Raw genomic sequence first — 24,046 nt, 5'->3', positions numbered from 1 at the left:
CTCGTATTACATTCTTGCTTTTATATTCTAGTCCTCTCAAAAACAGTGCTAACATTGCATTTGCTTTCCTTAGAACTAACTCTGCCTGCAAGTTGACCTTTAGGAGCTCCTGCACTAGGGTCCCAAGTCACTTTGCAACTCCAATTTCTGAATTTGTGCCTTATTAGAAAGTAATCCGGGAGGTCAGCAGGAGACGCTCATGGAGTGAGTACTGTTTTAGATTCGCTCCATAACCTTTACTTTTTTTTAACCTTTGATCACCCTTATTCAACTTATTTTTACCTACACCAAAAGATTCTTGCTATTTTCTTGGACTTATTGTTAAGAGTTTATTGTGAATTTTTGAAGATATGTACTCAGAAGTGGCTCTTAGATCTAAAGGACGAGAACCTGGGCGGAACCCGAATGGTAATGGAAAGAAGCAAGCTCATCCGCAACACACTGAATTAACTTATGAATTGCTATTGGAGGTTTTAGATCAAAAATTTGAAGAACAACGACAAAATTTTAAACAAGATATAAAGGCTTTTCAAGATTATATGGATAAGATGGATTCAGTAATTAACCAGCAGCAAGTTCTTATCGCATCTCTGCAAGATGACGCTTGGAAATGAGATTTGATAATTGAAAAATTGCAACAGGACTTACTTTTGACCATTAAACAGGTGGAAACACTTAAAGCCAAAAGTGTTGACTTTGAGAATCGGTCCAGAAGACAGAACTTACGTATACTTGGTCTTCCGGAAGGTATTGAACAAGGCGACCCCATGAAGTACTTTGCTCAACTTTTGAAGGATGCATTCCCGTCTGTATTTCCAGATAGTCCTCTGTTACTCGATCGCGCTTATAGAATTATGCATCGATCACCGAGTGCTTCAGCTAAACCACCGGTTGTAATTGTCCGATTTCATTACGTACATGTTAAAGAGCAACTTATTCGTGTGGCTCGGCGTGTAGGAATGGTCAAATTTCAGGATCACAATTTTCGTTTAGTAGAAGATTTTAGTCCTGAGGTAATGAAGGCAAGGCTTCTTTTTAAACTGCTGATATTTGAATGTTCTGAGAAAAATCTAAAACCTGCGCTCTTATACCCTGCGAAGCTCAGAATATCACCGCCGAATGCTCCATAACGAGTTTTCACTTCTACTTCTGATGCGAGAAGCTTTCTGAAGGAGAACTTCCCTATTGCTACGGACACTCATGTCTAATAAATGAGTGATTTTGATTGTGTAAGATGGTTTTTGATTACCAAAACCAGATTTTGTTTCTGGCTATTGGTGTAGGTTTACTCTATACTTTATACTCTGATTAAAGTTTTCTTTCGACATATCAATCTTTTTGTTTTACTTACTTTAACCATTATACTATATCGCTGGCTATTATTATTATTCCTTCAAAGGCGTATTTTTAACCCTTCGAAGGTGAATTTTTTTTTACTAAGATGGCTGTTTTTTAAAAACATTTTTGGTGTTTTTTTTAAGATGGCGCTTTTTTTTCTTTCCTCTTCTTTCTATAATGCATCACTTATCACAGTTTAAATATTCTTTGGTTTGTTTGGGTTTTAACCCGATTTATAAGTTTCTAGTGATTATATTCTCTTTGTTTTTTTTTACTACCAATTATATTAAGAAGCTTGGTTTTAGTATAGTGATTATTATTTCTTTAGAGTTTGGGTGGATCTTTTTTATCCTTTATATATGGAGTGGTCTTCTGCTGATATGGGGGTAGAGTTAGTTTCATCCTTCCCTTTTCCCAGCCTATTTTTGGCTGTGTTTTTTTTTTCTCTCTCTTCTTGGTTGGGAGGTGGGTGGTTGTTTTTCTAATTCTATATTTCTTTTACCAGTTTTTTTTAGTTTTTTCATTTGGGCTGATTTTGAACTACAAATATGTCCGTGATGTCGTCACTTCCGGGTCCGCTCTTTATTTTTGTTCCTCTTCCGGGTGCATGAGTTTATAATTTGGTTAACCATTTTTATAACAAAGGATTGATTTTAGAAATATGGCTCAGACCATTAATTTTGTTTCTTGGAATACTAATGGTTTAAACCATCCGATTAAATGAAAGAAGATTTTCAAAGTATTCCAAAGACTTAATGCTCATATCATTTTTGTACAGGAAACTCATGTGAGGAAGGAGGATAATTATAGCTTTTTTAGGTTTTGGAGGGGTCAACAGTACCATTCGAATTCAAATGCTGAAGTAAAGGGAGTTTCAATTTTTATTGACTCCTCTATTGCATTTGTTCAACATGATATCTTTTCCAATCTGAAAGGTAGATTTTTGTTAATTACGGGCTTACTTTTTAATAAAAAGGTTGCTATGGTTAATGTTTATGCTCCAAATGTGGATTGTCCTGATTTTTTAAGTCCTTATTTACTTCTCTACCTAATCTAAATGAATATAAGTTAATAATGGGTGGTGATTTTAATTGTTGTTTAAATCCTCAGATGGACAAATCTATATCTATGTAGACTTTACCCAATAAATCAGCCACTTATATTAACTCTTTCTTGACTGATAATGGAGTTTTTGATATTTGGAGATTTCGGCATTCTAAGGACAAATAGTTTTCTTTTTTCTCACATGTTTATCATTCTTATTCAAGAATTGATTATTTTTTTATTGACTCTTGTTTGATTCCTTGGGTAAATGGTTGTTATGATATTTTAGCTATTTCTGACCATGCTCCATTAAAACTTTCTATTAAATTTACGGATACAGCTTCTAGTGCTAGACAATGGTGATATGATTCTACCTTACTGCAAGATCCGGATTTTATTAAATTTATGAAGGAACAGATCGATTTCTTCTTTTCAACTAATTCCATGGATGATATTTCTTGCGGAACACTTTGGGATACTTTTAAAGTATATATACGTGGACAGATTATCTCTTACTCTGTTGGTTTGAGAAAACGCATAAAGAAGGAAGCTCTTTTATTGGTTGATAAAATCAAAGAGATTGACAAGAAATATTCAATCACTCCTAGTAAGGAGCTTTACAAGCAAAGGGTTGAACTTCAAATGGAACATAGTTTATTACTTACATCTTCGATTGAAAATCAATTAATGAAATCCAGATCTGATTTTTATATACATAGTGATAAATTGGGTAAAATGCTAGCTAATCAATTGAAGAATGCTTTGGGTAAACGTCAAATTACTAAGATCCGTCAGCAAAATGGAGATCTGACAGTTAACCATGATAAGATAGATAAATCATTTCAAGATTTTTATACCTCCCTGTATCATTCTGCATTTCCTCAGGATTGTGGTACCATGTGTGATTTTCTTGGGAAATTGAATTTCCCCAAATTATCACCGGATGATCTTTCAATATTGGAAACTCCTATGATGGATGCAGAAATCAAAGGGGTTATTTCCTCTATGAATTCTGGGAAAGCACCTGGTCCGGATGGGTATACAGCAGAATTTTTCAAATGTTTTTCCACTACTCTCTCTCCTTGGTTATATAAGGTTTTTGAAGAAGCAATTAGATTGGGCAATTTGCCAAAATCTTTTTATAGAGCTTCCATTTCTTTAATATTGAAGAAAGATAAAGACCCTACTGATTGTGCATCCTATAGACCAATACCCTTATTGAATGTAGATTCCAAGATTTTTTCCAAGTAACTTGGATCCAGGTTGGAGAAGGTATTACCCCAAATTATCTCGGAAGATTAAACCGGTTTTATTAAAAATCACTATTCTTTTTTCAGTGTCAGGAGGTTATTGAATATTGTGTATACTCCTTCACATAACATTTCAGAATGCGTTATTTCATTAGATGCGGAGAAAGCATTTGACAGAGTTGAATGGCCATACTTATTTAATGTGTTGGAGAAGTTTAATTTTAGTCCGACATTCATTTCCTGGATTAAACTGATATATCATACTCCAGTAGCCTCGGTGCTTACTCACAATCAAAGATCTCCCTTTTTTCGTTTATTTCGGGGTACTAGACAAGGTTGTCCTCTTAGTCCATTATTATTTGATATTGCTTTAGAACCCTTGGCAATTGCTATCAGAGAATCACAGAACATTTTTGGCATTAACCGTGGGACGGATATACATAAGCTATCATTATATGTAGATGATTTATTATTATTTATTTCTGATCCTGAGAAATCCATTCCTGCAGTTATATCACTGCTGGCTCAATTTAGTAATTTTTCAGGGTCTAAATTAAATCTTAATAAGAGTGAATTGTTTCCTTAAAATAGACAGGTCCCAATTTATGGAAACTTACCTTTTAAATTAGATTATGACTCTTTTATTTACTTAGGGATTAAAATCACAAAAAAACTATAAAGACTTATTTAAGGTTAATTTTGTACCCTTAATCAATCAGATTAAATGCTTGTTTACTAAGTGGTCACCATTATCTTTATCTCTGATAGGTCGGATTAACACTATTAAGATGGTTATTTTACCCAAGTTTTTATACATTTTTCAAGTGGTACCAATTTTTATTCCGAAATCTTTTTTTACTAATATTGATTCAAAAATTTCCTCATATAAAAATAAAAATCCCAGAATAAAAATCCCAGGTTAGGTAAAATATACTTACAGAAGGCAAAGAAGGAAGGTGGATTAGCATTGCCTAATTTTATATTTTATTATTGGGCAGTTAATATCAGATATTTGATATGTTGGTTGAAAGATTGGGATGGATCTTTTAGCCCTCATTGGGTGAACCTGGAAATTAAAATCGGTACCAGGATTTGCACTGGGTTCTATTTTAGGGACTTCTCTTTCTTTTGCTCTTTCTAAATTGCCGAAACGAATTGACAACCCAATAGTTAAACATACTTTACATATATGGTTTCAATTTCGGAAATTTTTTGGGTTGATTCAGTTTGTTTTAAATATTCCTATTGTATCCAATTGTTTTTTCCACCCTTCTATTATAGACCAAACTTATTCGGCTTGGAAGACTAAATAAAGGATTACTACGATTTTCTGATTTATTTTTGGATAATTGTTTTATGTCTTTTGAGCAATTATCTAATAAATATAATTTGCCTAGATTTCATTTTTTTAGATATTTACAGATTAGGAATTTTTTAAATACTGTACTTCCGACTTTTCCAAATTTTGTGTCTTCAGGCATTTTGGAGAATTTGTTTGAACTAAACCCTTTTCAGAAAGGGCTTATATCAAAACTTTATAATATAATTATGAAGATACATTCAGTGCCCCTTTATAAGACAAAAAATGATTGGGAAAGAGAGCTTAACATTATTCCTATTGAGAATTGGGATAAAATTCTTCAATTAGTTAATACATCATCTATATGTGCCAAACATTCATTAATACAGTTTAAGGTTGTGCACAGGGCTCATATGTCCAAGGTTAAATTGGCTCATTTTTATTCCTATATAAATCCTATTTGTGATAGATGTCAATCTGAAATAACGTCTTTAACTCATATGTTCTGGTCGTGTCCGCTTTTGAAAAAATATTGGAAAGATATTTTTGATATTATCTCTGTGGTATAGAACATTGATTTACAACCCCATCCTATTACCGCAATCTTTGGTTTACCAATGATGGGCTTACTTCATTTATCTTCTTCTGCTTGTCGAATGATTGTATTTCTTACACTAATGGCTAGAAGATCTATTTTGTTGAATTGGAAGGAAATTAATCCTCCCACTGTATTTCATTGGTTTTCTCAAACTATGTTATGTTTAAATTTAGAAAAAATTAGAAGTGGTGTATTTGACACTTCTACTAAATTTGAAAAGATATGGAGACCATTTATTCAATATTTTCATATGATGTAATATGACCCTGTTCCAGGCCTATTTGATTTTCCAGTTTTGATTTCATATATGTCGAGAGGATCGGAGTTGACGACATTGATGATTTTGTATTTTTGTGAGATATTATAAACAGCCCTTTTTTTCTCTTTTTTCTTTTTCTTTTTTTTTGTTTTTTTCCTCTATTAGTTATTAGATTTTTAGATTAGTTTTTTTCACATAATTTTTTTTTCCTTTTTCTTTTTTCTTTTTTATTCTATATTATGATACACCTAGGTTTGCCTTGTTTATTTGTATATTATATCATTTATGATGTGAGAATACTCATTTATATTGTAATCATTGTTTTTGTATTCTTTTATAGTTAGTTGAAATATGTACATTTGTAATCCCATTATCTATGTACCAATTTTATTTTATTGTTATTAATAATGATAATAAAAAGATGGAAAAAGAAAGAAAGAAAGTAATCCGTACCTTTATTCCTTCTATCAAATTGCAAGACCATACATTTGCCTACAGTGTCTTGCATCTGCCACTTATTTGCCTATTCTCGCAATTTGTCCAAGTCCTTCTGCACAGTCTCTGCTTCCTCATCACTGCTTGCCCTTCCACCTTGCTTTGTATCATCCACAGAGTTGGCCACGAAGCCATCAATTCCGTCATCCAGATCATTGACATATAATGTAAAAAGAATCATTCTCAAAACGGACCCCTGTGGAACACCTCTAGTTACTAGAAGCCAAACAGAAAAAAAGCCCGCTTTATTCCCACTCTTTGCATCCTGCCAGTCAGCTAATCTTCTGTCCATGCTCGTATTTTTCCAATAATACTATTGGTTCTTATCCTTGAAGAGGACCACAACCTTGTCATGGTTTGGAGGCTTGTGTGCCTCAATGACCCAGACAGCTATGTGGGCTGGAGTCAGAGTTTTATGCTGTGGCATGGTAGGGTCAAAGGGTAGATGCCAGACTCAGGGTGGTCTCCAAGTGGAGGGGTTCAGCTCAGCATTAACCATCCTCACTGGTAAAACAAAAGCTTTATGGAAACAGTACAGAAGAATCCTTCTATGCTTGAGTGCAACAGTATTCCTGGGTCTCCACTCGGGACTTGCATGACTGACTGTAGTGAAAATTGAGAGAAAGCTACTGACATGATAAAGAAAGTCCTGGACACTATTGGCTCTTACCTTGCTCAGCAGCATCATGTGTTAAACTTGTTAACATGTTAAAGACCTCATGAAAATCCGAATAAACTTATCTACTTCAGACCTTTCTGCTTCCCAGGCAGCATCTCATTGGTAATAATGACTGCTCTCACTTCTGGCCCCTGACACTCTTTGGTTTCTGGCAGACTGCTGCTGTCTTCAACAAAATACTTATTGAGTTCATTCACCACATCTTTGTACCCCAGTCCTACCTCTCCAGCATCATTTTCTAGCAATATGATATCCACTCTTGCCTTTCACTCTTTATATATCTGAAAAACCTTTGGTATCCTCCTTTATATCTTTGGCTAGTTATCTTAATATTTCATCTTTGCTCTCCTTATAGTTTCTTTTAATTGCCTTCTGTTGGTTTTTATATGTTTCCCAACTCTCTAGCTTCCCACTAATTATTGTTGTATTATACAGCCTCCCTTTTACTCTTATTCTGTCTGGGACTTCCCGTGTCAACGATGGTTGCCTCATCTGCCTATTGAATACTTCTTCTTTGAGATGACATGATCCTGCATCTTCTGAATTACTTCCAAAAACTCCAGCTATTGCTATTCTACTGTCTCTGTCCAATCAATTTTGACCAGCTCCTCTCGCATTCCTCTGGAGTGACCTTTGCTTCTCTGTAAAACTTCTTTTTTCAATCTTTTTATTATTATTATTAATATCAACATAATAAAAGTGATACATAGATAATGGGATTACAAACATACACATTTCAACTGAACATGAAAGAATACATAAGCAGTAGTTACAGTATAAATGAGTCTTCCCAAATCATGGACGATGCAAGTAACAAATAAACAAGGCAAACCTAGGTATATCATAATATATATTAAAAAAAAACAAAAAAAAAGAAAAAGAAAAAAATGTAGGCAAAAAAACTAATCTAACAATCTAATAACTAATAAGGAAAAAAATGAAAAAAGAAAAAAGGGAAAAAGAAAAAATGAAAAAAGGGCTGTTTATAATATCTCACAAAAATACAAAATCATCAGTGTTGTCAACTCTGATCCTCTCAACATATGTAAAATCAAAACTGGAAAAACAAATAGGCTTGGAACAGGGTCACATTACATCATATGAAAATATTGAATAAATGGTCTCCATATCTTTTCAAATTTAATACAAGTATCAAATACAACACTTCTAATTTTTTCTAAATTTAGACATAACGTAGTTTGAGAAAACCAATGAAATATGGTAGAAGGATTAATTTCTTTCCAATTCAACAAAATAGATTTTCTAGCCATTAGTGTAAGAAATGCAGTCATTCGAAAAGCAGAAGAGGATAAATGGAGTGAGTCCATCATTGATAAACCAAAAATTGCAGTAATAGGATGAGATTGTAAATCAATGTTCAATACCGCGGAAATAATATCAAAAATGTCTTTCCAATATTTTTTCAAAAGCGGACACGACCAGAACATATGAGTTAAAGATGCTATCTCAGAATGACATCGGTCACAAATAGGATTTATATAGGAATAAAAATGAGCCAATTTATCCTTGGACATCTGAGCCCTATGCACAACCTTAAACTGTATTAATGAATGTACATATAGATAATGTATTAACTAATTGAACAAATTTATCCCAATTCTCAATAGGGATAGTAAGGTTAAGTTCTCTTTCCCAATCATTTTTAATCTTATAGAAGGGCTCTGAACATATCTTCATAATTATATTGTAAAGTTTTGACATTAGCCCTTTCTGAGAAGGATTTAGTTCAAACAAATTCTCCAAAATACCTGAAGACACAAAATTTGGAAAGGTAGGAAGTACAGTATATAAGAAATTCCTAATCTGTAAATATCTAAAAAAATTAAATCTAGGCAAATTATATTTATTAGATAATTGTTCAAAAGACATAAAACAGTTATCCAAAATAAATCGGAAAATCATTGTAATCCTTTAGTCTTCCAAGCTGAATAAGCTTGGTCTATAATAGAAGGATAAAAAAAGCAATTAGATACAATAGAAATACTTAAAACAAACTGAGTCAACCCAAAAAAATTCCGAAATTGAAATCATATACATAAAGTATGTTTAACTATCTGATTGTCAATTCGTTTCTGCAATTTAGAAAGAGCAAAGGGAAGAGAAGACCCTAAAATAGAACCCAGTGAAAATCCTTGTACAGTTTTAATTTCCAGATTCACCCAATGAGGGCAAAAAGATAAATCCCAATCCATTAACCAACATATCAAATATCGAATATTGACTGCCCAATAATAAAATATAAAATTAGGCAATGCCAATCCACCTTCCTTCCTTGCTTTCTGTAAATATTTTTTACCTAATCTAGGATTTTTATTCTGCCATATATATGAGAAAATTTTTGAATCAACATTAGCAAAAAAAGATTTCGGAATAAAAATTGATACCACTTGAAATATATATATAAAAACTTGGGTAAAATAACCATCTTAATAGCATTAATCTGACCTATCAGAGAAAAAGATACTGTTAACAATTTAGTAAACAAACATTTAATCTGATTGATTAAGGGTAAAAAATTAACCTTAAATAAGTCCTTATAGTTTTTTGTGATTTTAATCCCTAAGTAAATAAAAGAGTCATTAACTAATTTAAAAGGTAACTTTCCATAAATTGGAACCTGTCTATTTAAAGGAAACAATTCACTCTTATTAAGATTTAATTTAGACCCTGAAAAATTACTAAATTGAGCCAACAATGATATAACTGCAGGAATGGATTTCTCAGGATCAGAAATAAATAATAATAAATCATCTACATATAATGATAGCTTATGTATATCCGTCCCACGGTTAATGCCAAAAATGTTCTGTGATTCTCTGATAGCAATTGCCAAGGGTTCTAAAGCAATATCAAATAATAATGGACTAAGAGGACAACCTTGTCTAGTACCCCGAAATAAATGAAAAAAGGGAGATCTTTGATTGTGAGTAAGCACCGAGGCTACTGGAGTATGATATATCAGTTTAATCCAGGAAATGAATGTCGGACTAAAATTAAACTTCTCAAGCACAGTAAATAAGTATGGCCATTCAACTCTATCAAATGCTTTCTCCGCATCTAATGAAATGACACATTCTGAAGTGCTATGTGAAGGGGTATAAACAATATTCAATAATCTCCTAACATTGAAAAAAGAATAGCGATTTTTAATAAAACCAGGTTGATCTTCCGAGATAATTTGAGGTAATACCTTCTCAAACCTGGATGCCAGTAACTTGGAAAAGATCTTGGAGTCTACATTCAATAAAGATATTGGTCTATAGGGTCAGTCAGTAGGGTCTTTATCTTTCTTCAGTATTAAAGAAATGGAAGCTCTATAAAAAGATTGTGGCAGATTACCCGATCTAATTGCTTCTTCAAAAACCCTGCATAACCAAGGAGAAAGAGTAGCGGATAAACATTTAAAAAATTCTACTGTGTACCCATCTGGACCTGGTGCTTTCCCAGAATTCATAGAGGAAATAACCCCTTTAATTTCTGCATCCGTAATAGGAGTTTCTAATATTGAAAGATCATATGATAATTTTGGAAAACTCAATTTCCCAAGAAAATCATACATGGTATTATAATCATGAGGGAATTCAGAATTATACAGGGAGGTATAAAAATCTTGAAAGGATTTGTTTATCTCATCATGGTTAACTGTCGGATCCCCATTCTGCTGACAAATCTTAGTAATTTGACGTTTAACCAAAGCATTCTTCAATTGACTAGCTAACAATTTACCCGATTTATCATTATGTATATAAAAATCAGATCTCGTTTTCATTAATTGATTTTCAATCGAAGATGTAAGTAATAAACTATGTTCCATTTGAAGTTCAACCCTTTGTTTGTAAAGCTCCTTACTAGGAATAGTCGAATATTTCTTGTCAATCTCTTTAATTTTATCAACCAATAAAAGAATTTCCTTCTTAATGCGTTTTCTCAGACCAACGGAGTAGGAGATAATCTGTCCAAGTAGGTTGGGAAAAAAGAGAAATGAAACTAACTCTACCCCCATATCAGCAGAAGGCAACTCCATATATAAAGGATAAAAAAGATCCACCCAAACTCTAAAGAAATGATAATCACTATACTAAAACCAGACTTCTTAATATAATTGCTAATAAAAAAACAAAAAGAATATAATCACTGGTAACTTATAAATTGGGTTAACACCCAAACAAACCAAAAAAATATTTAAACTGTGATAAGAGATGCATTATAAGAAGAAGACGAGAAAAAAATGGCGAAATCAAAAAAAAGCCAAAATTATTTCAGAGAAGAAACTGCCATCTTAGTAAAAAAAATTCACCTTCGAAGGATTAATAATAATGACCAAAGATAAAGTACAGTGATTAAAGTAAGTAAAATAAAAAGATTAGTACATCAAAAAAAAACTTTATCCAGAGCATAAAATATAGAGTAAACCTACACCAATAGCCAGAAACAAAATCTGGTTTTGGAAACAAAAACCATCTTGCAACGATCAAAATCACTCATTTATTAGAGATAAGAATCCGTAGCAGTAGAGAAGTTCTCATTCAGAAAGCTTCTCACTTCAGATGTAGAAAAGAAAATACGCCGTGATGCATTCGGAGGCGAGATTCTGAGCTTCGCAGGGTATAAGAGCGCAGGTTTTAGATTTTTCTCATAACATTTGGACATCAGAGGTTTAAAAAGAAGCCTTGCCTTCATTACTTCTGGACTAAAATCCTCCATTAATCGAAAATTGGATTCTTGGAATTTGACCATCCCTACACGCCAAGCCACACGAATAAGTTGCTCTTTAACATGCACATAATGAAATCGGACAATTACAACCGGTGGTTTAGCTGAAGCACTTGGTGATTGACGCATAATTCTGTGGGCGCGATCAAGTAACGGAGGACTGTCTGGGAATACAGAAGGGAACGCATCCTTTACAAGTTTAGCAAAGTACTTCGAGGGGTCCCCTTGTTCAATACCTTCCGGAAGACCAAGTAAGCGTAAGTTCTGTCTTCTGGACCGATTCTCAAAGTTGACACTCTTGGCTTTAAGTGTTTCCACCTGTTTAATCATCAAAGATAATTTCTGCTCCAGTTTTTCGATTATCAAGTCTCGCTTCCGAGCGTCCTCTTGCAAAGTTGCGATTAGAGCTTGCTGCTGGTTAACTACTGAATCCGTCTTATCCATATAATCCTGAAAGGCCTTTATATCTTGTTTGAAAATTTGTCGTTGTTCTTTAAATTTTTCATTTAAAACCTCCAATAACATTTCATAAGTCAATTCAGTGTTCTTAGGATCGGTCTTTTTCTTCTTCCCGTTCCCGTTAAAATCTTTCCCAGGTTCTCGCCCTTTAGATCTCAGAGCCATTTCTGTATTAATTTCTTCAAAATTCACAATAAACTCTTAAAGATAAGTCCAAAAAAGTAGCAAGAATCTTTTGGTGTAGGTAAAAGTAAGTTAAATAAGGGTGATCATAGGTTAACAAAAGTAAAGTTTATGGAGCGAATCTGAAACAGTGCTCACTCCATGAGCGTCTCCTGCTGACCGCTTCCCTGTAAAACTGATGCATCTGATTTTAGCTTCTGCCTCTCAAACTGAGGGTGAATTCTATCATATTATGATAACAGTCTCCTAAGAATTCCTTTGCCTTAAACTCCAAAATCAAATCTGCTTTATTGCACAACTCCCAATTCAGAATTCCCTATTCCACAGTGGACCATCCACAAGCTGCTCTAAAATGCAAACTCATAGCCATTTTACAAATTCCTTCTTTTGGGATCCAGTACCAACCTGATTTTCCCAACCTACCTGCATATTGAAATCACCCATGACCATCGTAGCATTGCCCTTTTATATGGCTCTCCTATCTCCATTTATAATTTGCAACTTACATCCTGAATACTGTTTGGAGGCCTGTATATAACTTCAAACAGGGTCTTTTTTCTCTTGCAGTTTCTTAACCCTATCCACGAGGATTCTAAATCTTCCAATCCAATGTCCCTTCTTACTAAGGATTTGATTTCATTTTTTACCAACAACCCCACCCCCTCTGCCCAGCTGCCAGTCCTTTTAATTCCCTCTTTAATATTATTGGCTAGTTTCCTTCATATTCCATCTTTTATTTCTTTATGATGATTCCATGATGTCCATGGCATAAGTGCCATTCTGTAAATGCACTCCAAGATCATCTCCCTTATTTTGTACACTGTGTGCATTCACCTTCAGCCCTCTATTCATCACCCTTTTCAATTTGTCCCTGTGTTACTTGAATTCTTATCCCTTTCTAAATGTTTATCTATTTCTTTATTCTGGACACTTCTGTAACATACCCAGCGCTCTCCTTCCCTTTTGTTTCTCTGACTTAGAACAACTAGTGATTAAATGTAGACCATTCTATTTGCCTTGGGAAATCATCACCTGCCTAATGATCACCAACACATAACTTGTGGCACCAGAGGTCCCAACACACGAGACCACTGCTTCACTACGATAAGGAATGTCTATCATTCCTTCCTGAGACATTTTGGCAAGTTGGATCATCTGGCTGTACTCCTGCTACTTTTATACAGACAGAGCCTAGAGAGTAAGGCTCCAGAGATCAAGACAAGTCAGAGTTAGTCGCGAGGATGCAGAGGGATGATTACAGGATTGCCTCGAGTGGACTGATCATATTAAAGAACTCATCTGAGGACCTGAATGACTACACCAAGATTGTTATAACCTTAATTAAAGCAGCAGTAGATGAGTTTGTCCCCACAATTCTTTTCAGGGTTTAACCTGAAATAATTGAAATCCAGAATCTGCTGAGAGCCAGATCAGAGGCATTCAGGACTGGAGATCAAGAATATTACAAGAGGGACAGGTATGATCTCTGGAAAGTCATCTCTCGGGTGAAGTGGAGATTCCAGACTAGACTGAAATCAACAAGGAATTCTCGATAGCTGTGGCAGGATTGAATGACATAACCTCCTACAAAGTTAAATCTTGCTAAATAGGGGACAGCAGAGCCTCACTTCCAGATGAGTTCAATGCCTTCTATGCTCGCTTTGATTACCAGAACAGGGAGGAACCATCGTGCATACCCATATCTCCTGATGACCCTTCGCCCTCGGTATCTGAAGATACATGTGAGCTGCCTTCAAGAGAGTGAATCCAAGGAAAGCATCTGGTCTGGATGGAGTACCTGGCTGAGTACTGATGACCTGTGCTTATCAACTGGCTGGTGTACTCATGGATATCTTCAGCCTGTCGCGCTGGCAGTGTGTTGTGCCCACCTTCTTCAAGCAAGCTTCAATCATACTAGTGTCCAGGAAGAACATGGTAACCTGCTTCAATGACAATCACCTAGTGGCACTTGCATCCACAGTGATGAAGTGTTTTGAGAGGCCGGTGTTGAAGCATATCAGCTCCTGTCACAAAAACAGATGCCATCTCATTGGCTCTTTGCACAACCCAGGGACATCTGGACAACAGGATGCAGACATCAGGATGCTCTTTATCAATTACAGCCCGGCATTTAACACCATCATCCCCTCTAAACACATCAGTAAACTCCTAGACCTGGGCCTCAATGCCCCCTTGTGCAACCGGCTCCTGGATTTCCTCACTTGAAGAACCCAGTCAGTTAAAATTGGTAAAAATATCTCCTCCACAATCTTATTCAGCCCAGGAGCACCACAGGGATGTGTACTTAGGCTCCTGCTCTATTTGCTTTACACCTATGACTATGTGGCTAAGTACAGCTCCAACACCAATTACAAGGTTGCTGATGATACCACTGTTGTGGCTGTGTCAAAGGGGATGATAAATCAACATACAGGAGGGAGACTGAAAACTTGACTCAATGGTGAAATAACCCCTCACTCAATATCACAAGACCAAACAACTGATAGTAGCCTTCAGGAGTAGGAAACCATAGGTCCATGAGCCAGTATTTGTTGGAGGATCAGAGGTGGAGAGAGTCAGTAACTTTTATTTCCTGTGTGTCACTATCTCAGAGGCACACACTCTTTCCCCTCTCACTCTAAATTCCTCTGCAGGTCAAATAGATGTTCTGAGCCCGGGCACGAATCAGATAATACAGCCCTTGGTCTGTTGATCCCTGTAACAGAGAACTGAGTAATATACTATTCCCATTTACAACTACAGTTCTCTTCTCCCTCTTTAATGGCTCGCTGAACGTCAGTGCCATCGCTCAGTTGTTCATCCTTCCTCCTACAGACACCACTCCTATCTTCATAGGGATCAATTATCTCAGACCAGTTGGGCAAGTTCAAGGGCTGAGTCCCCACTAGCACTACCTCTTGGATCCACCTACCTGCCTTACTAGTAGTCACTCACTCTTGTTATTGGCCACAGCCTGAATTTGAAGCAGTTGGATCTAGTGGGTGAAATTGCCTCCTGAAACAAACTGTCCAGGTAACTTTACCCCTCCCTAGTTCATCACAGTGCTTGAAGCTGAGATTTCATGTCATCAACATTGTGCTTCCTTGCCAAAGACTCCCCTAACTGCACCACTGAAACACAGAACAGAGACAGGATAGCAATCTCTCTGCAAGTGAGGTACGAGTTACCTATGCACAGGAATTATGTCAATGTGATATTGTTGCATTAAAGATCAAAATAAATTGCTTCTGACTTTCCTGCTTCTAACAGCTGATTATAATCTCACTTCAGCAAGATCCTTCCGTGACTGCCAGGAAACTCAGTAAATTTCTCCATGATTACAGTCTTCTTTGAAGCAGGTTTTTGGTCCAACCAGCTGTGCTGCGAAACCAGTAAGCTTCCTTTGGACTCATTCAGTGCTGTAGCCACTCTAGTTTCAGTTCCCTACGTGCCATTCACTTCAAGAATCTCTCTAACTATATAAGTGATAACCTCTAGAGGCTGTAACATCAAAGGTGTGACTATTTTAATATTACAATTATATCAAATGATATCTGTTTGTACTTTGTCTTATGATGATGTTAAATTGTTCCTTACTTTTCATTATCCCCATTTTCCTGGACCATTGCCAAATCCAGCTGCTTTGAAGTTTACTGATCTGGTAACCAGGAGTCCAAAGCATTTACTGTGTGACATCACAAAGCTGTCATAATGGAGCCAGGATGATGTCACAAAGAGGAGCTCCACCCAATTGATCACATGGTCAGGCTCATTATTGATGTATCTCCCATTGGGAATGAGTACAGGACGTCCTGTTCTTAGCATTGCTCCCATGTACTGAAAATTAATCAATTCCATCCTCCAATATCCTCACACTTCACTGTCCTTCATTACAAGAAGGTACAGGAGCCTTAGGACTCACACCACCAGGTTCAGGAACAATTATTACCTCTTCACTATTAGGCTCTTGAACCAAAGGGGATAAGTTCATTCAGCTTCACTTGCCTCATCACTGAAATGTTCCAAAAACCTCTTCATCTCAAGATCTCAATATATATTATTTATTTTTTAAATTATAACTATTACTTCATTCTTCTTGTATTAGTACAGTTTGTTGTATTTTGCACACTGATTGTATGACCAGTTCGTGCAGTCTTTCATTGATTTTATTATGGTTATTATTTTATAGCAGAATTATTGAGTATGCCTGCAAGAAAATGAATTGCAGGGCTGTATATGGTGACATATATGTACTTCAGTAATAAATTTACCTTGAAATTTGAATTTCATTGCAATACAGAATAAAAAGAAGAACCCAAAAGTTACACAAATACTATTATCAATTAAATTAAATAAAGCAATGCAAAATGAGAGCAAAAATAAAAGAAAATAAATAATAAAGTAGTGTACATGCGTTCATTATCCATTCAGAAATGAGATGGCAGAAGGAAGAAGGTGTTAACGAAACACTGATTGTGTGTCTTTAGGCTTCTGCACATCCTTGTTGATGGAACTGATGAGAAGAGGGCAGGTCCTGGGCAATGTGGGTCCTTAATGATGGATATTGGCTTTTTGAAGTCTCATTTTCTCCCTGGGTGCCGGGGCGGCTAGTACCCATAACGAAGCTGGCTGAGTTTACAACTTTCTGCAGCTTTTTCTTATCCTGTGCAGTGGTCCCTCCATATTAGCGGGTGATGCAACCAGTTAGAATGTCCTCTGCTGTATATATGCAGAAATTCACAGGAGTCTTTGCTGTCTTACCAAGTCTCCTCAACATCCGTGAAATATAGTCGCTGCCATGCCTTCTTTGTAATTACATCAGTTTGTTTGACCCAGAATACATCTTCAGAGATATTGGTACCCAGTCTTAACTTCAACACTGGCACTATGAACCAAACTTGCCAGTAGGGATCAAATTATTTCTGCTAGTCATCCTTCAAGTTTTAAATTATTACCAAATTTGTATCATCCAGGAACATTGCTTATATTATGGAGAGCTTGTATCAGATTGTCTGTCTTTGATTTGCTCTGCAAATTAAAATTACTCTCAGAGAATAGTATCAAAGGTGGCTTGGTGATACTGAGTTTCCCACCTGGCCTTAGAGACAAAGAGAGATACAGCATGGAATAGGTCCTTCTGCCCACTGAGTCAATCAAGCATTGTACTTCACACTAATCATACCCCCAACCCATTTCGTTTTCTGCACATCCTGATCATCTCCCTATAAGATTCTATCACGCAGTTACACATCTTGAGCAAGTTAGAGTGGCCAGTTAATCCACCAACTCTCATACCTTTGCGACTGGTAAGAAACCCAAGCAGCTGGGAGAACCCATGTGGTCATAGGGCGAGCGTGCAAACTCTGCACAGAAAGCACTGATTGCACTCAGGTCATTGGAGCATTATAACTGTGCCACTGCACTGCCAAGTACAGTTCTTAACTTAGCAGCAAGCATGACAATGGAGAGCTCTCCAACTACACTACCTTATCAAATATTCTGAGCACTGATAAAATAAGGATTAGTTGCAACTTATTATCCAATCAAAACGCTGCCGTTGTGTCACATAGGTAACAGACCAGTCATGTTAGGTACAATGTAACCCCCTAACTAAACTGGTTCTCTACGTTGACAACAATGCATTAATTGTTTGCTGATTAAAGTCAAACCAATAAATATGTAAAGTAAATTATTAAACATGTTGCAAAATCTGAGATCAAATGTAAAGAACACAGGTCTAAGTAATGCAACAACACCTGAAAATAGCAGTAGAAGTAAGCCATTTGGGCCCTCAGTTCTTCCCTAGCATTCAGTATGTTTAATGCTCGTCTGGTCTGGGCCACAACTCTTTTTTAGAGATACAACACGATAACACACCCTTCTGGTCCAATGAGCCTTTGCCACCTCATTACACTTATGTGACAAATTAACCTACCAATCCGTACATTGTTGGAATATGAAAGGAAACTGGAGCACTGGAGAAAAGCCTTAGGGTCATGGGGAGAATGTACAAAATCCTTACAGACAGCAGTGGGAATTGAACACAGGTTGCTAACATTGTACTGAGGTTACACTAACCACTACACTAGATTACTGCTATCCTGTGCTAGTTCTGTATTGCTAACAATTTCCTAATCTTTTAAAACAAAACTATTTACCTCAATTTAAATTACCTCCAGTGATCTTGTCTTGATGACCTTCCAGATTGGAGAATTCCAGAGGCCTACTGGTCTATGAGAAGAAACGTTAAGTGGCTGCCCGCAATTCTTGTATATACACTATGTCCCATCACGAGAGAGTCTCACTCAACCTTTATGCTTTAAGATCCAAGGGGTTAGGACATGTTTAAATATGATCACCCCTCATTCTTCTAAAACTCAAGCAGTACAGATCCAAATTCTTTGGCCTCTTATGACTGGACTATCTAATTATTCCTAGGAATTAGCCTGGCGCATCTCCTTAGGATAGGCTCCATTGTTACCATAACCTCTATAAAATCAGGAGACCGAAACCAGGTACTCCATGGGTGGTCTCACCAAATCTCTGTACAACTGTAACAATAGTTTGTTATTTAAAAACTCCAACCCCTTGCAATAAAAGCTAATACTATTTGCTTTCTTAACTGCTTCCTGTACCTGTGTGTTAACATTTGTATCCACATCAAGAACATCTAGATAACTCAGTGTTCGATTCATTTGTAAACTCTTCCTACGTACGTACGAGGGGCGATTGGTAAGTTTGTGGCCTAAGGTAGAAGGAGTCAATTTTAGAAAACCTAGCACATTTATTTTTCAACATAGTCTGTGCCTACATTTACACACTTACTCCAGCAGTCGTGGAGCATACGGATCCCTTCTTTGTAGAAGTCGGCATCTTGGACCTCCAGAAGTGGTCGACAGCAGGGGTGATTGGTAAGTTCATGGCCTAAGGTAGAAGGAGATGAGTTATACAGCTCTCATTTCATGCACGTGCAGTTCAACTCTTTGAGTGGTTATGCAGAAAATTTGAAGTTAATAGTTGCAGCATAGTTGGTGATGTAAGGGGACCCCATTCTACGAAAAAAGGTTCTAGAATAGAAAGTTTCATCGTGAGTATAGATGAAGTGGAAGTGGAGGAACTGGGAGAAGCGAATAACATTTTTTGCAGGTGATAGCATGGAAATAGGGATAACTGTTAGAGTTAATAGATTTGTAAATAGGTACTTGTCTGTATTTGGATTCTACTTATGAAGCGTAGGACATTCCACTTTTGCTTGCTGAACTCCATTTGCCAAATTTTGCCTTATTTATATCTCATTGTACATTCACAGTACTCACAACATGCTCTTTTATCTTTGGCAGACTTGGGCACATTACGTTCTGTCCCCTCTTTCAGAGTATTAAAATGAATAACATACTTTCCTGAAACATTATTCACTTCAAAGATCCTTTAATACATAATATCCTTTAATAATCCTTTAATCCTTTAATAGCACCTGTCACTACTTTGGTGACCATAATCATGTTTAATTTGAAAATAATTATTTTTAATGGAGCTTAATATTATATCTGTCCTTTTAATCCAATTCCCTTTTAAATGGACTGAAGTTACTCACATTGCCAGTACCTCCACAATAACTTTCTGATTATGAGTAACCAGAGACTTAAATCTGGCTCTGTGACATCACAAAGGAGCCAGTCATAGAACAATCAAATTTAATGTCATAAATGTTACTAAGCCATGTGTATTAAATGGTCTATAATTCATAGATATCTCTATGTTATGTGATTAAATAATTCTAGAAAATACATCCAAGAGTTTGAAATAAAACACCACTTCATCTATTCTATTTGATCAATCACACAGCAGGGACATCTTGAGTTAAAATCAGTGTAAAGTTAAATCTTTTTTTATTTAACAATAGATATATATATTAAATAGAATAGAGGTTCTTCTGTCATTATCAAACTACATCAGCTTAGGTTGAGCGTGGGTTGAAGTCAGAACATAAATCTTTGTGTTTTGGTGTCAAATACACAAAGCTGATGTATAAAATAGCATTACCTACCATATTATTTGATCAAAACATGAATCCCATGGCTTTCATTGAAGAACTTGCAACAATATGCCACATTGCACCTCAGTAACATCATGACAAATTCAGTGAAATTCCTTAGCTTTGCATCGTTAACGTATTCTCTTTCATAGGTCTGATGGATCCATCTAAACCAGTGGTTCCCAACCTTTTTTTGGCCATGCCCCACCTAATCACCTCTAAAATCCTGATGCTCCCTGTGGTGGTATATAATTCTTATTATTCAAAAAGTGAATTCCTATTCACCTGGAGGAAGCCTAAAAGACCATTAACTTGGTTTAAACAAGCTTCCAAAGAACATGGCATTCATGAAAGAGAAAAATAAAAGAACCAAAGGACTGTTAAAGTTCTGAGGAAGAAATTATTAAGAACTTGTAAAAAAAGAACATTAAGTGATATTAAAATAATAATAATAAATAAATAAAACAATGCCGATTCGTTTCTACAGCATACAAAGGCAGATACACCGTTTAAAAGAGATGACACAATGTACACACCTTCACACCACCAAGAACCGAAAGCTACTGCAAAAAGCAGCATTGGTGCGACCTCGTACGAGTTTCTTACGCGTTTGGACTTGTTCATTCGTTCCTTCCTACATCAGTCAATTCATTAATTTAATTATGAAAGCCATTTGATGGTTGTAAAGATGGTGATACACTATATATACAGTACATACGCAATTACACATGTACATACACACAAGTATTTTTATGTATGCATACTGTATATACACATATGCATTAACTTGCACACACACTCATACTCACACAGACTTACTAGAAAAAATTCACTGTTAATAGCTCACTCTCGAATTGCCCCTCTTAAAAATCAAATTACCCCCCTGTGGGGCATATGCCCCACGTTGGGAACCACTAATCTAAACCCATGAACTTACTGCCCTTTGTTCATTTTCTCAATACTTGAAGTCTCTTTGTTTATCATTCTCAAAGCTACTTTTGTGACTGTGATATTTAATTTGAATATATTTATCACAAGTATTTTTTGATCGAATTACTTGCTTTTATATCCATTTGTTCTTTTCCCTTCACTTGTTTACATGAGTAAGATCACTGACCCTCTAGGCTGCCAACCCCACATACTGGCACATCATTTCTGGGAGTATGTGTGAACAGAGATGTAATGAAGTTTTCAACTGACATCGCAAACTGAAAACAGCCTATTGCAAACCAGACAAGGTCTCTGTCATAAAATGGCTTTATTTCATATTATATAGTCACATAACAGGCTTTGCTCCTGATGTGCAGATGGACAAGAACAGTTCTAGACAGTATTGTCAGAGCCCATTCCCACCCACTTATTGTCCAGGCAAGAAACTCCCAAACTTAGCATTGGAAATTCTCCTTTCCAGCTGTGAACAATTAGGTTACACTAGTCACTTTGAAGATCAGCAGGGTCACCTATTTCTTGATGGGTGAAATCTTTGACAATTATTTTTCATATGATTACTGAGGAGAAAATTATGGTTGTTCAAGAGATAAGGGAAGCGAGTGGAAATGTTTTGGAGGACATTTATTTCACCAAGGAGGTATTGGTAACCTTGCAGCTCATTGGAGTAGATAAATCCTCAGGGCTTGATCATGTCTACCCTTGGAATCTGAGCAGCTAGATGAGATGTTGTGGAGGCATATGCAGAGGTATTTGCTTCATTGCTAGCTACTGGTGAGGTTCACAAAACTGGAACGCCGTTTGCTTGTTTTAAATGGGTGGCAACACAAGATGGGGAACAACAAGTCAGTTAGTCTGATGTCAGTAGTGGGGAAGTTATTGGAGAGAATTCTGAGGGACAGAATCTAACAGCTTTTAGATAGACCGCATCTGATTGGGAGCAGTCAGCATAGACTTGTGCGTGGAAAGTTGGTCTTGATAAACATCTTTGCTTTTTTGAAGAAATAACCAAAAATGTAGACGAAGATAAGGCAGTGGATGTTAATTATTTGGACTTTCACAAGGTATTCAAGGACCTGCATGCTAGTCTAGCTTGAAACATTCATTTCCATAGAATCCAGGGCAAGCTAGAATCAAAATTGTCTTGGAAACAGGGAGACGAGCTACAGTAGTGTAGCAAGCTACCGTTAGTTAAAATCAGTATTGGCTTGGAAATAGAAAGAAAGGACATGGAAGCTACTGTATTACGGCTCTAAGCATTCTGGATTTCAAAGTTCAATTTTGATGTCTTCTGTAAGAAAGTTTGCATGTTCTTCCAATGAGTGCATTGGTTTCCTTTGGGTGCTCAGGTTTCCTTCTATGGTCCAAAGATGTACTGATTAGAAGGTTAATTGGTCATTGTACATTGTCCTGTGATTAGGCTAGGGTTAAATAGGTGGGGTGCTCAATGGTGCAACTCCTTGGGCCTGTTCCACGCTGTATCTCTAAATAAGTAAGAGAGAGGATGCTAGCTAAAGGTTGTTTCTCGGAATGGAGGTTGGTGACTAATGGTATGCCATAGGGGTCAAAGTTGAGACCCTTGTCATTCATTATTTACATAAATCATTTGGAAATGGATGCACAAGGCCTGATCAGTAAGCCTGTGGATGACAGAAAAATTGTTGATATTGAAGAAAGTTATCATAGATTACATGTGGTTCTTGATCAGTTAAGGAAACGGGCTGAGGAGTGACAAATAGATTTTACTACAGATAATTTCGAGGTGATACACTGAGGAGTATAATGAAACAGAAGGAGCTAGAATACCAGTATAATGTTTGCACAAAATGGTATCACAATTACACAGGCTAATCTTATTTCTTATTTATTTGATAATTAATTATCAAGTATATATTTATGATATATAATTATCCTATATTTAGTTGATACTACTTATTTCAAGAATCTTTTTATCATATTAATCCTGGTTTTTATAACTGAAATTCTATGATACTTGAACTCCTAGAGTAATTGCACTGGTCATACGTTACCTGGTGGTTATGCCCATCATTGAATAATAATAAAGATTTCACGTCCCTTTATACAGCTGGCAGGAAACTCCTCCTTCATAGTCACTTGGCCAGTCTCTGCTCCTGATGTGTATGTTTACTGAAGACAGTCTGTATAATGTCCTGTCTCTAACCTTACTCCTGTCTTTAGTACTTTAACTCCAGATTTGGAGTAATTATATTTGTCTTCCTGTACTGCACTGTCTAACATCTGATAGATCAACTTCTTATACCAAACACCATTACATTACCACTCCCTTTTATATCTGGCAGTTACATCAATTCTTCTCCAGCAATGACAAGAAATCCCTGGGCTAACACAAAGATCTAATAAACCCCTGACCCATTATGGTCTGAAACAGAGCATTTCTATAAAAGAGGTATGAGCTTCAAGTTCAAGTTCAATTATCATTCAACCACATGTGAATATAGCCAAATGAAACAGTGTTCCTCTGGGGCCAAGGTGCAAAACACATTACCAACAGCCCACAGCACCCTACACATAGCATAGATAGCAAGTATGGTTAAAGCAACATAAAAAATTTATTCACAAAGAAAAACATAATGTAGCCCAAGTCCCCGAGTGGCATAGCCTTTAGATTGATGGTAGGTTATCCTGGAACAGCTTGTTCTTCCACCATTGGAGCGAACATTGGGGGGGGGGGGGCAACACTGA

At 36.2% G+C, this 24,046-nt stretch overlaps 1 long non-coding RNA gene across 4 annotated transcripts in view; it reads left to right on the top strand.

Moving 5' to 3' along the window:
• Window positions 1-11,822: 11,822 nt before the first annotated feature.
• Window positions 11,823-24,046, top strand: part of LOC132405312 (uncharacterized) — a 44,373-nt gene continuing 32,149 nt past the window's right edge. For all 4 annotated transcript variants that reach the window (XR_009515810.1, XR_009515809.1, XR_009515806.1 and 1 more), the window contains exon 1: window positions 11,823-11,954. This is a non-coding gene — a long non-coding RNA (uncharacterized LOC132405312). The remainder of the gene's footprint in view (window positions 11,955-24,046) is intronic.

The sequence above is a fragment of the Hypanus sabinus genome, chromosome 15, assembly GCF_030144855.1.
Source record: "Hypanus sabinus isolate sHypSab1 chromosome 15, sHypSab1.hap1, whole genome shotgun sequence".
NCBI classification, from domain to species: Eukaryota; Metazoa; Chordata; class Chondrichthyes; order Myliobatiformes; family Dasyatidae; genus Hypanus; species Hypanus sabinus.
This window is presented reverse-complemented; position numbering and strand designations above follow the sequence as displayed.